This window comes from Ursus arctos, unplaced genomic scaffold (assembly GCF_023065955.2).
Source record: "Ursus arctos isolate Adak ecotype North America unplaced genomic scaffold, UrsArc2.0 scaffold_9, whole genome shotgun sequence".
Taxonomy (NCBI): Eukaryota; Metazoa; Chordata; class Mammalia; order Carnivora; family Ursidae; genus Ursus; species Ursus arctos.
In genome coordinates this window covers 14,184,914-14,198,823 of record NW_026623111.1, presented here as the reverse complement: position 1 = coordinate 14,198,823, position 13,910 = coordinate 14,184,914, and the positions used below count along the sequence as shown (strand labels likewise).

The window sequence follows — 13,910 nt, the reverse complement described above, 5'->3', positions numbered from 1 at the left end:
AGAGTTTCCTAACTTCTATGATTTTCACCTTAAAAATGGAGTGATGACATATAGAATCTAATCAGCATGTGAACAACAAGAGATTTCCTTAACTGTCCTCATATCGTGATGTTGGTTTAACTCAGCTGGAAAGCCTGGAGCAATGATTAGGTCTGTTGCTAAGGATTAAGGCACTGATTTATGGACGGAAAGAATGTCACCTACTTGTCCACGAAGGGCTGTTCTTCTCAGCTGGGCAGCCAAGGGCTCAATTCCTCTTCCCTTCCAAACCAAGGAAAATGTTTTAATTATGACTTAAACAACTGTTCTGGACAAATCCAGAAATAGATTGCCATGGGAATTCTTCTCTCTAAAAGGAATGGCAAGAGTTTACCATAAATACATGTTTAATGTATGTTCTGCTTATATCCCAGATCCCGTAGCTTTGAGGAAAAAGGCAGCATAAAATTACTTTACTGATGATATTTTTAGCAGGCAATTTTTAATTTATCCAACCAACATGTATTGAACACCTAAGCTGGGCCGATGTCTTTTCTATCTGGCTTCTCCTTTTTTTTTTTTTTTTTTTAACATCACATCAACCCATTACTTGGATCAAGAGAAGAATAGTAAACTATTACACAACACATGTTATGTAAACATAGCATAGCACATGCATTTCTTCATCTAGCATTTATCAGGGACCTCCTATGTCCTAGAATTTGCCCTGAAATCACACAATAGGCAGAAACACCAAATTTTTCCAAAACACATCTATTGACATTGACTGAATTTTTCTCCTCATACCTGTGAGCTCACTTTTCAGCAAACAAAATTGATTTTTCATCTGGCTTTCTATAGGGTAATGGGTTTCAAATATCTTCACTCAATACAAAGCTGTTCTCAGCCAGCAGGAAGACTCGCAATACCGTTAGGTAAGCCTTTAGCCCTAAAGCCACTGGACACCAAAACAATTCATATCTGCTCCGATATTTTATTTACCAACTCTACAAGCATCCACAGAAGTGAAAAGTCTGATAAATGTGCCCTCTTTTCTCCCAGCAGTCAAATCCCTCAGCACTGTGGTTTGGTTGAAAAATAAAACAGTGATGTGCTTCCAAATAGCTGCTGCTTTTTATCAAGCAGCCTGGCTGTAAGTGTACACTCCCCACAACACAACACAACACAACACACACACACACACACACACACATACACACCAGGTTTCCTTTTTCCTTCTCCTCTCTCCCCTCCCCCTCAACAAACTTGATCTCTGGAGAAAATCTGTACAGAACAGAATCAAAGGCGAGCGCTATGCTGCTGTCTTCTGCAAACCAAACGTCGCCCCATCGTGCTGTTCTAACCGAGGCGTTCAGAGACTGAGAGAGGAGCAGCAAGCCCTGTCTGGACTGCGGTTCGGGGTCGGAACATGAAAAGGAACATGGCAGGTGCCTGGAAGAGCTCAGTGTTCCTACCCTTGAAAGAAGTGTCTAAGCACGTTTGAGTTAAATCAAGTTGACAACACTGCAAAGTCCTGGAAAACCAGGTGCTTCGAAGCCAACTTTTGGAATCCAAAGGTCCTGTGAGGGGAGCCTGGAAAGGGAGGGATAGTTTTTCCTGACTCAAAATTCAGGGTTGCTGCCTGTGGAGACAAAAGTCCAAGGATATTTGTTTGTTTGCAGTGGAAGAGAAGAGATGTTCAACATTGCATCTCTCTTCCTTTTTACCTCGGAGCTCTGGAGATGAAGCTGCCCTCTCCTGCCTTTACAGAAATTATCTGACCATCTTCCTCCCAGAAAGGCCGACAGTCTCGGGCTCAGCAGGCCCAGTAACACTGACTTGTATCTGAAACGTTTTGACAGATAAATAATTCTTGGCTGATATCCTGGGTTAAATATCATCAACTCCTCCCTCCACCTGCCAGGGCAGCTGCAAAATATCTGACCTTGGTGAGCGAGGTCCAGACCCCGAGAAAGTGGCAGTATCACCACCAACTGATCACCGGGTGATCTGTTCTCAGGGACACTCCTCACAGTGGCTTCAGCCCCTCAAAGAATGTAGCTGGAATTTGCAACTCGGGGACAAGCTGGTCTTCACATTTATTTTTAAAAGCCCATCAATATGGAACCAGGTCTTGGTATGTTTTTAGACCACGTTATGAGGAATTCCACCAAGGAATGAACTAATCACAATACCTGCTTTTTCTCGGTGAGCACAGTCAGGAGTTGAAATGCTTCTTTGTTTTTTGTTTGAATACAAAATGCGTATGCTGTGAAAACTGGAATCTCTTGTCCTGAGTACCTTAGAGAGAAAAGTCATGAGGCATAAACTGAAGAGATAACTTGATTTGAAAGAGAGATCAGAGAGATTCTGTAGGAAAGAGAGATAAGTAGAGTAGGAGGTGGAGTATACGTACAATTATCACGCTTATGGAAAGAGATAGTAGATAATGGGGCATCAAGAATAAAATTAATGTGGATAGATGACCATAATAATAATAATAATAATAATAATAATAATAATAAAGTTCCAGTTATAGAGTTCCTACCACGTGCTAGAAACCGTATCTGCAAGAAAAACATCGGAAGCCCTGTTTTAAAGATGATGAAGTTGAGGCTCGGGGAAAAACTAGCTCCACGATGTCATCAGTCCTTAAGCACACATCTGTCTGAAACTAAGGTATGTGTTAGTAAAAACCAGACACGCTCTCAGGCAGTTCAATGTCATTCAGCTTCTCTTCTTAACCCAAGTTACACTACACACACCAGCAGAGATTTTGCTGAGCTTTACTCTGTAGTTTTTATAGAGAGAAACAGTGGTCGCATGAGTGTGTTTTTCAATGTACATACCCCTATCTAGAAATACTAACATAGTTCCAAAGAGACTTCTTTCATTCCCCAGGCTCCAGCCCCCATCTGTACCCATACCCTGTGCCATTTCTCTTGCCCTTCCAGACTAAGAATCATCGAAATAGTCAGGGAACTCAGTCCTCTATTACATACTCTGGTTCAGATATTTGGGCATTGCCAACATGCATTATACTGAAGACTAAGAAAATTCCGCTTTCTAAGATCGAATGGGTATGTGTTGCCTCGCTGTGTAGCAAATCTAACCATTGTGACGGGTACAGCAGAAGATGGATTTGAGAGGCTCCATGTTCATCACGGATCTGAATAAGGAGAAAAGAGTGTGAACGTGTGAGAAAGGGAGTGCCGGGTTTGAGTCTCAAGTTATCATTTACCACCTGTGTAAGAGAGCATGGCTCAGAGGTCTGACTGCCCGGATTCAAATTCTACCTCACCCATTAATAACCGTGACTTTCGGTTTGTTACTTTATCTCTGTGAGTCTCAGTTTTGTAACATATAAATCAGAGGTAATAACAGCATCTGTCTAGTGAGGATTAAATGAGATAATTGTAAGTTCTCAGAACGATGCTCGGCACTTGGTTCTCAATAAATGGTAAGTAACCATTACTATCATTGCATTATCATTCTTGGTAATACTGTGATTGCTGTTATTCTTGTGGTATATACTGTTGTCGAGTCCATGAAAACAACAACAAACAAGTATCAAAGCAGTTATTTTTTCAAAAGAAATTACTGTATTTGGCTGATTACATTAGCTTTAAGAAAATAGAACTTTATGAAAAAGTGCAATAATTCACTCAAATAATGGTAAACTGGCAACTGATAAACCTGAAAGCGTATAATCAGCCCCAAAGACTCTTCACTGGCCACACCAAGGAAGGAGACCAACTATCTTCATATCGCACTTGACACAAGTCACGGAGGAAATCGGAGAGCCATTCTGGAAGTTAAGTACATCTGCTTTAGAGTTAAGCACCCCTACCCTGAAATTCCAGCTCCGATAAAGTTCACTTCTCTTGTCTATATAATGGAACTAATAATAACTACCTTGAAAGCTGTTGTAAAAATTAAACACATAATGTCACAAAGTAATGAAAACTAACACTTACCGAGCTCTTATTTTATGCCACACACTGAGCTAGGCACTTGTAATGTATTAACTAATCTATTCTTCACAACTACTCTATGTGGTACATGCTATTTTAATACCTATTTTTGTCACTGCTAAATAAATCGCAACTTCAGTTATTTAAACCAGTGTCTTTACTGTGCTTGGCATTTGTTTTCAGAGACAAAGCCTTTCAAAGACTCTCCTCTTCCAGGCATCATTTCAGATCACCACATTATCTGCCCAGGTTCCCCACTGCCTGTCTTGCCTGAAGGGCTCCAAGCTGAGTGTGGGAGAAATTACCAGGGAGAAAAACCATTTAGTTTTACCTGGGTGACAGCAATTATGCAGAATGACAAAAGGAGCAGTTAAGTTACAAGTTAAGGATGATAATTCACTCTCCGCAGGGACTGTCACTCAGAAAGCCTTGAGAAAAACTAACAGCAAAACAATGGCAGGCTCCATTGTTAATAGCCATGTCCCCATGATGCCTTGGCATTCTGAAACAATAAGGCCAAAAATGCAGTCTGCTGTCCCTCCAAAGCTCCCCAAGCACATATGCTCTATCTCAAGCTGTCATTCCTTGGAGACTCACCATGGAATGGTCGTCAGGTCGTCCCTGTTAGCCATGGTAGCTCCATAGTAATGGCTCCATAGGACCCTCCAAATAACTTCCTTGCAATCAGAACTCACCAAGAGCTTTTAAAATACATGAACCAAGGAGTAGGAGAAAGCTGGATAGTGAAGTATAGATTTCCTCAATCACCATAGATATGAGGGTGGGAGTGGTTGTCAAGTCAGATCGTGACTATCATTACCTTTGCACACCCTGTGAAAAAGTGTTACTCTGAAAACCTCTGCCAAATAAATAGAGATAAATTGTGAATGCACGTATCTCCAGGAGTTAAAACATTTTACTGATTTCTAATCCATCAGCATTGATTTGAATATCTTCATCTTCCTTACTCATTGCTATAGTCTTAAAGACAACATCGAACTAGTTCATGGTAAGCTGATGGCAGGTGGCATATTTATCACTTGAGTCCACATCAATAAATGGAGTAAGGGAGACTAACAGTCTTTGAGGGCTTATTATGACCCAATACACCCACCTGTATACTAGCACATGCTAGGTAGCATAAAGATAAATAAGATTATGGAGCCAGCTTGCCTGGGCTCAAATTCCTGCTCTTCTACTTCTTGCTGTAAGATCTTTGGCAGGGAAATCTCTTAAACTCTGTATGCCTCAGTTTCTGGAACTATAAAATAGGCATAATATTTGCCCCTAAGCCATATGGTTATTATTAAATGAGTTAATATATAGCATATGCTTTAAGCAGTGCCCAGCATATGATAACTGCTGGATAAACATTAGCTCTATGACTTATTTAGCACATTTAACAGCGAATTTAATCATTTAGTCATTTTACTCCCATTTTTATTGATAACAAGACTAGTGCTCAGGGAAATTCCGTCATCTGCTGAAGGTCACATGGAAGAGCTGGGACTGGAACTATATCCAAACTGAATCCAAATATGTTTCTCAACCACTTGATTCTATTTCTCCAAGAGTAGGAGCTTTGGGAGAGAGTCAGAACTGAAATCAAATTGTTCACTCTGTGGCTTACCTGCTCTATGACCTAAGGCAAATCATCAAAATTCTGTTAAACTTAGTTTCCTCATCTGTAAAATGAAGATAATCATAACAGCTAATCTATAGGAGAGAAGTAAGGATCTGAAGAGATTTTTATGGCGAAACTAGCAGAACCATTTGTCATTCACCATGACAGGTGCTCTGTAGGTCACCTGGAAATAATGACATAACTCTCGCTTTGCTTTGGGAGGGAAGCAGTAGAGAGATTACAGGGGGGAATTTTGCATTAGATTTTATTTTTCCAAATAATTTCTTCCCAAAGAAATATTAGTATCAGTCAAAGGATTCATTAAACTTACATAAAATTTAAATTCAAAATCGTGTGACAATATGTATCACCCCAAACTGTTAGCCTCTAACACTCTTGATAGAGTGAGCTTAAAATTCCAAAGGTTCAAAGGATGCAAGAGTTTAACTTTCAGAAGTGTGTCCCAGCAAGAAGGAATCTAGGCAGCTGACACTCAGACATTAGTGTTCTGAACAATACATTTTTATTAAACACTTACTAGGTGAGGCACTGTGAACTGGAGTACCAGCCAAGTGGACAGAGTTTAGGTTGAAGTGCAAAAGAAGCTTGGAGGAGACCAGTCTCCTAGATGGGACACAATGAACAGAAATCTTATCAAAAGAGATACTTACTATGGTTTGTACCCGACACTTGGGGTGGGGAGGAAGGTGGAGAAAGAGCATGGTTGGGCCAAGAAATATTGAATTGGAGTGTAACTCATCCCAAGCACTACCATAAGGGTATAGTGAGGGATGGGAAGAAAGGTGAAAGAAGTCTCAACAGAGACTCACCTGTAAGACTAGGTGCTCTCCTCCGTGCTCCCAGAAGTTTCTGGGCCCTTCTCTAATGGCAATAGTGTTAACTACGGGCTGTAATCTGTCTCATCCACCAGACACACTAGAGGTCCTTGTAGAAAAGGCCCAGATCTGGGCACCTGGGTGGTTCAGTTGGTAGAGCATGTAACTCTTCATCTCTGGGTTGTAACTTTGAGCCCCATGTTCAGTGCAGAGATTATTTTAAAAAATTAAAATCTTTAAAAGAAAAAAAAAAAGGCCCAGATCATCCATCTTGTGTTATCAGTTCCAGGTATGGTCCTAAAACATAGTGCCAGTAAATCTTTTTTGAAAAAGAAACAAAGAAGAGAATGATGGAATTTGTTATATATACTTTGGCCCTGCCAGTTTAGGCAATGATCCAACCCTGATCTTAGAGGCAGAAGCTTGGAGAAATCAGGGCATGGAGATCAGGATAAAGTGAAAATCCCCCAAGCCAGTAATTCTTAAAGAAGTACTTGAAGAACTTATGAAAATATATATGATTCAGTCCATTCAAACCCAATGTTAGAAGATGCCATTTGGAGGGCACGGTGTAAGAATATGCATTCATTCATTCATATCTACATATCTCTTATGTGTGAAAGGCTTTACCAGTTGACGTCTTCAGACAGAAAACAACATAGAAACAAATTCTTCTCTAAAGTTTCTTATAGCTTATCATTGGCTCTGATATCAAGCAAAGAAGTTAAAAAAATTTAAAGTTAAAAATTATTTAATCATAATGTGATGGTTGCTACATAGAAAAATAGTAGGGTACATTCTGCTATAGACTAGGCATAGGAGGCATAAAATAGTTTGGGGACAGTGCCTTAAGGTGATTCAGATATATCTTCCATTGAAAACTACTGCTTTGGGTCTTTCTTAATTTCTTTTGACTCTTATTTCTATGATCTGTTTTTTTTTTCATACATTAAATCCACTTATTTGAAAACACCTTTACATTTCTTCTCCCAGTGGGTTGAAGGCTCTCCAAGTCCTGTGAGTGAGTGGAACGAAGTAAACACTGAACTATGGCTGGATCCCAAAATAATGGGGAAGCAGTTAAGTCAATATAAACATGTAAACGTTCATGGTCTTTTCAACCCAAGCCTCCTAAACAGTAATCTGTACAACTCTCAGGACACCCTATCCCACTTCCAGCCGAGGAACTGTAATTCACTTTTAACCATCCATATGACAAATAGCATGGAAAATCCAAAAAAGACATGACAGCTGAGGGTTCTAGCTCCTAATGTTGTGGCCCATAAGAAGTTACAGCCTATCGAAATGACCTTATGTCTCATATTTTCCCACTCCATTCTCTCACATCATCATGAATGTGATTAATAGCCAGAGTTTCTGGTGATGTCAGTAGAGACTCTGGCTTCATCTGAAACCCATGACAAAACTGAGTTTTTGTGTATCTAAGAGAAATAAGAACTAACCCTCACTAAAAGAAAATTACACGAACTCAGTGCAATCATAATTTTCTGAGATATCAGTTGCCTAAATTACATGTATAGACTTCAATCACTTCTGAGGAATCTGGGGGTGGGTTCTGAGTTTGTTGTTATGAATGGGTTTAGAGTAAACATTCAGAGTATATGTCCTAGCTGGTTGGACTCACCCCACTCCCCAGGTTTAAGTTCTCTGTTCCATGTAGGTGTTCTTTTTGATTCAGAGGTCATAGTATTGGAGGAAGAAGGAAAAAAGCAGCCTGAGTGTCATTTGGGGGCCATTTTGAGCTGAAGGATCAGGGATATAAAAATCCCTTCTCCAGTTGAGAAATCTCTAGAACGCTCTATACAGTAATCTATCATCTGCCACATCTTCCCACTTTTCCTGCCATGAGTTCCAGAGGTGTCTGACCCTGCTGACATTGGCAAAGCTTGCCGTTGACATCCAACAGTTTCCATTTCATCTCTATATTTCTCTACACTGACACACTGCACTCATGATAATGTTAAGCACCCTTGTTTCATTATTTTTAGGCATTTTGTAGGGCATAATATTTTTTAAAGCCAAAGCTATTTGTTACTCCTATCATGTTGTCTTTTTTCTTTCAAGTAAACCACAAATTCTTTTCACCAATGGCAAAATGAGCCCTTTCAAAGATTTCTCTGGGTCTTTTATCTTAGTCTTCTTATAAACATAGAGATGAACAAAATGTCAAATTCTGAATCAGTATGCTATGGTCTGAAGAGCACCAAATTGGATTTGAATCCTAGCTTTGCTTTCCAATGACCTTGAGCATGTGAAAGTCAGGCAAGGAATTACATATGAAGAACTATCTGGTCACTTATAGACCCATCCCTCAATTTCTAAAATCTATTAATTCTATGGTTTTTTGGAGCACACATAGTATAATTTCTAAGACATTCTCCAAAGAAATAAACACTGTATTAGATATCTGTGTGTTAATATTTATTTCAAAATCAAGACAGTAATGTTCTCCTTTACTGAGGCAATGGAATGAATCAGATCAGGATTTGAAAGCTACATTCTTCATCCAGCTGTTAAATAACATTTCTGAGTAACAAACAGATCCCTCAATTTTAAAACAAAGGAATAATGTCCTTCCTCAGTGGTTTTTGTGAGAATTAAACAAGGTAATGTACGTGCAAATGCCTAGCATGAGACCTGACACACAGAGGTCAGAAAATAAATGATAGCAATTCTTAGTATTATTGACACAAAGCTTTGTTCTTTTCAAAGCCCATCTATATACATTATTTCATGCTAACAGACTAAGCTAATGCTGCCAAGAAATTTCATGTAAAAACATATCCCGGGGTCAGTGACATTGTAAAATTCCCATCTTGAAATGAAGAGACTGTCAACTGATTTTAATTTGTAGCAATAAACTCCTTCAACCTATGTTTCATTCATTCAAATATCTCCTTGACCCAAGAACTTTGTAGCAGGTTTGTCATATTTTATTTATGCAGTCATTAATATGGCAAATATTTATCAAGTATCAACTATGTGCCTGGATCTTATTTTATCAGAGGCTAGTTTCTTATATTGAAAAAGGACTGGGGGGAAAAAAGATTGTTATAGTACAGCAATGTGCTTAGTGGTGAGCTGATAGGAAGGAAGGAAGGAAGGAAGGAAGGAAGGAAGGAAGGCAGGCTTGAGTAATTAATTGTTGAATTGGATATTAAAAATATTTAGTAACTATAATAACACTACATATTATGTTTCCACAGTGCAATAAGATTTACAAAGCCCTTTTCCCAAAACATACCTTGGCCTACCCAACTTGCTCTAAACCTACTGAAATCACTGACATTCAAGCCACCTTTATTTCTAACCAAGATTCTTAATATTAGCCCCTCTTCGTCTCCATGTTTTCACTTTCTGCGTCCTTATATACATTTTCTACAGAGCAGCTAAAATCATCTTAGAGTGAAAATCAGATCATTTTACTTCCCATTTTGAAACCATCCAATGCCCTCCCCATATGCATCTCCAATGTTGTATCCAATAGCGACTCCCTGCCCCTCAGACCCCTGCTCAAGCCACAGCAGACTTGGGCTATTTCTGGAGAGGGCAGATCTGGTTCTTGCCTCAGAGACCCTCCACTTACTACTCACTGTGTCTGAAACACGCTGTCCTCTCGTCCTCTTGAGGCTGGCCCATTTTCATAACTGGATCTCAGCATTCTTGAGCACTCACTCTGAAGCTGCCCTGTCTAGCATCACTATCACACTAGATGACCACTGTTCTGTCTCCCTGGCTCTTTACCACTACTTATAAAAATGTCTGTTCGTGTGCTCATGTGCAATCTAACTTCTCCACCAGAATGGAAGCTCCTTGAAGGAAGGGATCGTGCTTTCTCACTGACAAATCCATCTCACAAGGAAGCCAGCCGCAGGAAGAGTACAACACATAAGCAAATAAAGGGGATTGTAAATAGTATCTAGGATGATTTCCATTTCTGTTTTATTACATTTCTAGGCTGGAGAATTTGTTCATATAAGAAACTTCGCCCCTTGTTTCAAGACGCCTGAATCTACTTCTTAAAATATTATCTCATCAATAGTTAACAATCCGGGAGTTAGACTACAACACAACAAAAATACAATCATGTAACAAAACTGGATACGATTATTTGCCAAAATAATCAAAAAGAGACAGTAAGTGCTCTGATTTTGCATAAAGTTTAAGAAAGTATGTTACAAGAAGTGTTTTTTTCCTCCAGTAAATACTATCTATTGTTCTTTGAGTTCAAGTTGCCTGACTCTGCGGTTATTTGATTTTTCTGTTTGTTTAACTGAATGTCACATCATAGGGTCTCCTAAAATTGCTGTATTTCACATATTTATTTTGTAAATTAAACTTATTTCAAATCAGCTGTCTCTTGACCATGTTTTAAAATGTTCCAAACCCCTTAAGATAAATGGAGATACAACATTGGTGATATTCCAAAATCAGCATTGTGGTGGGGGAGCCAGGGGTCACTCATTTGGGAAAATTTTCACTTTTAGCAAAACTCAAAGAAAGTAGTTTATATGGCCTGTTTATCATTCATTTTCAAAAATAAAGACAAATAATTTGAATAAAATAACTTACAGGTATGTTTTAATAAAGCCTTCTAAAATGTTGACCTAAATAAATATATATCCAAAAATATATTTCAATTACATAAAAATATTAGTAATAATCACTTCTCTATTTCATTAAAATTTGAAAATGTGTTATTATATACCTGAGATTCTGTTCAGTTTTTTCCACTGATTAATTCACTTAATTATTACAACTACTCTTTGTAGAAGATACTATTATTGTCTCATTTCACGTGCCCAGTGGTACAAGCTAGTAAGTTTTGCAGCCATATGACCCCACAACTTACCCTTTGTTATAGCCTAGGCATTAAATGCATATAAAATTATATTCAGTGTCAAATAGAGCAGCATAAATACCTTTACAATTAAAGAAAACAGGAAAAAAATACTGAATGTAATCATTCAAGTCAAAATTTAAAATTAATTACCATAAAATCAACAAAAGAACAATGTAAGAAAAATATTTTAAGATTAAAAACAGCAGTAATTAGTGAATTAGAAAACTGAATATGAATTTTTTTAAATGCCTAGAACCAAAATTTCAGATTAAAATTTTAGATTAAGAACTCGGAAAAAAATAATTTAAAAAATACAGATTTAATGAAAAAGGATAAGACTACTGGAACTAATAAATGATCAAAGCAAGGTTGCAGGATTCAAGGTTAATATTCAAAACACAATCACTTTTCTATACATCAGCAAAAATCAAGCAGAATTTGAAATTTAAAATAAACTCTATTCATATTAGCATCTCCAAACATGAAATGCTTAAGTATAAATCTAACAAAATACATATAAGATCTACATGAGAGAAACTACAAAACCGATGAATAAAATCAAAGAACTAAATAAGTGAAGAGCTATTCCATATGAATGAATAGAAAGACTCAATATTATCAAAATATCACATCTTCTCAACTTGATATATAGATTCAAAGTAATCTCAATCAAAATCTCAGCAAATTATTTTTTGGATATCAATAAACAATTCTGAAATTTATATGGAGAGACTAAAGACAGAATAGCCAACACATTACTAAAGGTGATGAACAAAGTTGGAGGACTGACCCTACCTGACTTCAAGACTCACCATAAAGTTATAGTAATCAAGACACTATGGTATTGGTGAAAGAACAGACAAAGAGATTGATATAACGGAACAGAGAGCCTAGAAATAAAGCCACATAAATACAGTCACCTGATCTCTGACAAAGGAACTACGGCAGTAGAATGGAGAAAAGATAACTTTTTCAGGGTGCCTGGGTGGCTCAGTCGGTTAAGCGTCCGATTCTTGATTTTGGCTCAGGTCATGATCTCAAGGTCCTAAGGATCGAGCCCTGCGTTGGGCTCCATGCTCAGCAGGGAGTCTGCTTGGGATGCTCTCTTTCCCTCTGCTCTTCCCCCCACTCACTTGCTCACTCTCTCTCAAATAAATAAATAAATAAATAAAATCTTTAAAAAAAGAGAATTTTTTCAGCAAATGGTACTGGAACAACTGGACATCGACATGCAAACAAATGATTCTAGATACAACCCTCACACCCTTCACACAAATTAACTCAAAATGGATCACAGACCTAAATACAAAATGCAAAAAATATAAAACTCCTAGAAGATAACACAGGAGCAAATCTAGATATTCTTGGGTAACTCCATGACTTTAGTTACAATACCAAAGGCACAAACCAAGAAAGAAATAATTGATAAGTTGGATTTCACTAAAATTAAAAACTTCTGCTCTGTGAAAGACAGTAAAGAGAAAAACGCAAGCCACAGACTGGGAGAAAATACTTGCAATAGACATATCTGATAAAGGACTATGACACAAAATATACAAAAACTCTTAAACAGGAAGAAAATGAATGAGCACTTAAAAAAAAAAAAACTGGGCAAGAGATCTGAATAGACACCTGACCAAAGAAGATACACAGATGGCAAATAAGCACATGAAAAGATATCTAATATCATATGTCATTAGGGGATCAGAAATTAAAAAACAATGAAATACTACCACACACCTGTTAGAAAGGCCAAAATCCAGCTCCCGGTCAACCCAAGTGCTGGTGAAGATGTGGGGCAACAGGAACTCTTACCCACTGCTGGGGGGAATGCAAAGTGGTGCAGTCACTTCGGAAGACAATTTGGCAATTTCTTAGAAAACTAAACATACTCTTACCATATGCTCCAGCAATCATGCTCCTTGGCATTTACCCAAAGAAATTGAAAATTTATGTCCATACAAAATCTCTCCACAAATGTTTGTAACAGCTTTATTCATAATTGCCAAAACTTGGAAGCAACTAAGTCATTCTTCAGTAAGTGAATGGACAAATAAACAGTGATACCTCCAGACAATGGAATATTATTTAGTACTAAAAAGAAATGAGCCATCAAGCCATGAAAAGACATAGAGGAAACTCAACTGTATATTACAAAACGAAGAAGCCGATCTGAAAAGGCTGTGTACTGTATGAGTACAACGACATGACACTCTGGGAAAGGCAGAACTACAGAGACAGTAAAAAGTTGGGGACTTCTTGGGCTGGGAGAGAGGGAGGGATGAACAGGAGGATTTTTAGAGTAGTGAAACTTCTGTATGATACTGTAATGGTGGATACATGGCATTATTCATTTGTCAAAATCTGCAGACTACATAACAGCCAAAATGAGCCCTAACATAAACTACAGACTTGGAATGATAATAATGTGTCAATGTAGGTTCTTCAATGGTAACAAATATACCACTCTGGTGAGGAATGTTCATAGTGGGGAAGGCCGTATATGGGAACTCTATACCTCTCCTCACTTTTGCTATGAATCTAAAGCTACTCCAAAAAGAGTCTGTGTAAAAGGGGGAGGGGATACGACTGATATGGAAGATATCACAAGTTTTATGTATTCTTAAAATTGG

The 13,910-nt window shown here is 38.0% G+C and overlaps 1 long non-coding RNA gene across 1 annotated transcript in view; it reads right to left on the bottom strand.

The window, feature by feature from the left end:
- Positions 1–222: 222 nt before the first annotated feature.
- The window catches only part of LOC130543250 (uncharacterized), a 35,240-nt gene continuing 21,552 nt past the window's right edge, over positions 223–13,910 (bottom strand). The window contains exons 2-3 of the long non-coding RNA XR_008958458.1: positions 2,175–2,280; positions 223–349 (exon numbers count right to left, since the gene is read on the bottom strand). This is a non-coding gene — a long non-coding RNA (uncharacterized LOC130543250). The remainder of the gene's footprint in view (positions 350–2,174; positions 2,281–13,910) is intronic.